Below are 3,471 nucleotides of genomic sequence, written 5' to 3' on the forward strand. Positions count from 1 at the left end.
GTAGTTCTTTCCTCTTTCCCACATAATTTCCATGCAGTTTTTCCATGCTGCATGGTTCTTTTTCCTTTCCTGCCAGCTTTGGCTGGAGGGATGGGGGGGTGGGGAGGAGCCTTCGCCTCTGCTGTCCTTCATCTTCCACCTTTGATTAGATAGTTAGTGTAGCTTGTCACAAACAACCTCGTAAGGACCAGCAGGTCTGCTGTTGCTTGTTCTTCCTTTGTGTTTCTTTGTGTTCCTCCCCCTGATCCTCCTCTTCCTCATTATTTTCCTCCACTACTTCCTCCTCCTCCTCCTTGCCATAAAAAGGTTTAGACGGAGTGAGGATGTTTGCTTCTTTCTACCATCTTCTTTTATGTTATTCTACTGCTAAAAAAGAAAGACTCCTGATCGCCTTTCGACCCGGTTAGCCTAATTTTAAAGTCCTTTCAAGGAGAATATTGTCTTCCACTTCTCTCTTAACTACGAAACGCAGAACTTACAGACGATAAATTTTCCGACTGAACATTTCTTTTTAGATTCCCGAAGATATAAGTTGTTTCACTCACTGATATCGTCTCTTTTTTCTGCTTAACTATATTATAGATGAGCGCCTTCTCCCTCCTTCCCACCGTCATAAAACACTAACAGACAATTTTTCGGTATTCCTCTTTTATTCAATTATTTTCGGTGAACTTTTAACTGAAATTCCTCTGATTTAGCTCAAATAATTTTCGCCTCGAGTCACAGTGCATTCCCCGGTCAGAACAAAAACATTCCGCCGTAAAAGCCGCTCATTTCGGGCTGTCTGGGCGGTGAGGGTCGCCGAGAGCCTGTGCTTGGACGGGGGGGACGGGAGTACAGTCAGCCCGGCAGGGGAAATTTAAAAACCCGCTTGGATTTACGGATTATTATTTCCAAGTTAATTAGCTTACCTGTGACAACTTACGTTTTGTCAGGCCTCGCGTGCACCTGGCCGTACACACCCGTGGGGGAAAAGAATCCTAAAGTGTTTTGTATAGTAGGTGATGTAATTTATTTTTTCAATATTATGATATTCTTTTATGATTATTATTTATTTTTTCCGTCGTTCTCTCTCCCTTCATCGTTTCTGATTGCTGTTTTTTCATTGCATTACTATTATTGCTATTATTATTATTTTTTGTTATTATTACTACTGTGTTTATTATTTGTTTTAAGGTACACCAATTGTTTCTCCTTTGCCTTTTGGCCCTCCATATTTAAGTTCTCCTCCTCCTCCTCCTCCTCCCACTTAACTAAGCAACATATTCTCATTTCTTTTGTCCATTCTTCCTCGCGTTTTCTTTCCCCGCCCTCATTCTCTCTCTCTCTCTCTCTCTCTCTCTCTCTCTCTCTCTCTCTCTCTCTCTCTCTCTCTCTCTCTCTCTCTCTCTCTCTCTCTCTCTCTCTCTCTCTCTCTCTCTCTCTCTCTCTCTCTCTCTCTCTCTCTCTCTCTCTCTCTTCTAACTATACTTGGTTTCCTTATCTTGCAATCTTCTTTTTTATCACATCCTAAAATTTGATTACTCCTCTTCCTCCTCCTCCTCCTCATTCTCCTCCTCATTCTCCTCCTCATTCTCCTCGTCCTCTGTGTCTCTTACTCCTCATTTAATATCTTCTCATTTTCCACTCTCATTTACTCTCTCGTATCCTCTCCCGCCCGACTCTTCCTCCTTTTCCTTCTCTGCTTCCTCCTCCTACTCTTATCCCTCCTTCTTTTTCATAAACGCGCCCAATTTCTGCAAAATGTACGCTTCAAGGCAGGGTAAGTAAGAAATAATGATAGAAAGTAAATATTGCGAAGAAATAGAACGAGTACTGAATACTTTCTTTCATATTTTTACCTCTTTATCCCTTCATCTACAGCCCACTTGCCTCGCCTCGGATGCTGATGAATCTCCTTTTATTGCTTACCGAATCCCTTCCTCTTGTTGCTGTTCTTGATCTATTATAATAGACTGGGTAACAAAAAAATATTTTTTGAAAATCGTCCAGGGTTTTCCAGCTGAATTAGACTAATTTTGATGCTCTGAGTCCGAAAATGACCTTGGTTTTGCTCAATCAGGTCAAGATTTTTTGCTACAGAATTTTTTTTATAATCGATTTTTCGTAAAAAAACAAATTTCTGCGGATCATCAGCTGAGAAACCCTGACGATTTTTTCCGGTTTCCTCAAGAAATAAAAGTCAACGTATCCAAATTCATTCAGTTTTTATTTACTCCATCAAATTTGATAAGCATATAATACTTCTAAATAAACGTTACGTGACACAAAATTTCAGAGTTCACGGCATAAATCGGCGTTTCTTCGATTCCCGTGCGTGAGCAGCTGCTGGGTTGTCTCTCTTCAGCGACCAGCAGTAGTCCGCCAGCATGACTGCATCCCACCTCCCCTGGTACCTCTCCTCCATTTGGCGCATGTCCTGATGGAACCTTTCTCCCTGCTCGTCGCTCATCGCCCCAAGGTTTTCAGGAAACTTCTCCATGTGTGAGAATAGGAAGTGCATCTTTATACTCATCAAACACCCGAGTTTTTGAAAAGCCTCTATCATGCTGCTGATGAGTCTGGCGTGGTTTGCTGCCTTCGTGTTCCCCAGGAAGTTGTTCACCACCTCCACAAACGATTTCAGGCGGCGCACTCTAGCGTGTTCATGGAGTTTTGGAACTCTGTGTCGTTGATGAGCTGCCGTATCTGTGGGCCATCGAAAATGCCGGCCTTCAGCTTCTCAATGGTCAGTCGAGGAAAGGCTCGGCACAGGTAGTTGAAGCACCTCCCATCCTTGTCCAAAGCGCGCGTGAACTGTTTCATTAACCCAAGCTTCATGTGCAGCGGTGGGATCAATATCTTCTCCCGGTCAACAAAAGGTTCGTTTATGATGTTTCTCGCCCCAGGTACTAACTGCTCTCGCGCCGGCCACTCTTTCTTTACATAGTGCTGGGCTCTGTCTCGACTGTCCCACATACATATAAAGCATGGGTACTTTGTGAACCCGGACTGCTGACCAAGTAGAAAGTTCACCATCTTGAGGTCGACGCAGATGATCCATTGGTGCTGCTCATATTGGATTTTGTCGAGCACGTACTTCACTGCTTCATAGTTCTCTTCGAGAGTTGTGGGGTGCGCAAGAGGGATTGAGGCGAACTGGTTCCCGTTGTGGAGGAGCACACACTTCAAAGAGCGCTTGCAGCTGTCAATGAAGAGTCGCCAATCTCTCGGATCGTATTGAGAAGCGCCGAGTTTAACAAAAAGACCGGCGACATCTCGGCAGTACACGAGGTCTTCCTCCTGGCAGAAGTAGCCCATGTAGTCCTCATGCCTTCTACGAAAGAAAGTGATACGCGCGTCCTCGCCAAGTAGATTTTTCTCTTTGAGTCTAGAGGCCAACAGCTCGGAGGAAGTCTTCGACAAGCTGAGATCCCGAATCAGATCAATAAGCTCACCTTGTGAAAAGGGCTGCGGACCATACTCCTCTTC

This window comes from Eriocheir sinensis, unplaced genomic scaffold (genome assembly GCF_024679095.1).
Source record: "Eriocheir sinensis breed Jianghai 21 unplaced genomic scaffold, ASM2467909v1 Scaffold646, whole genome shotgun sequence".
NCBI lineage: Eukaryota > Metazoa > Arthropoda > Malacostraca > Decapoda > Varunidae > Eriocheir > Eriocheir sinensis.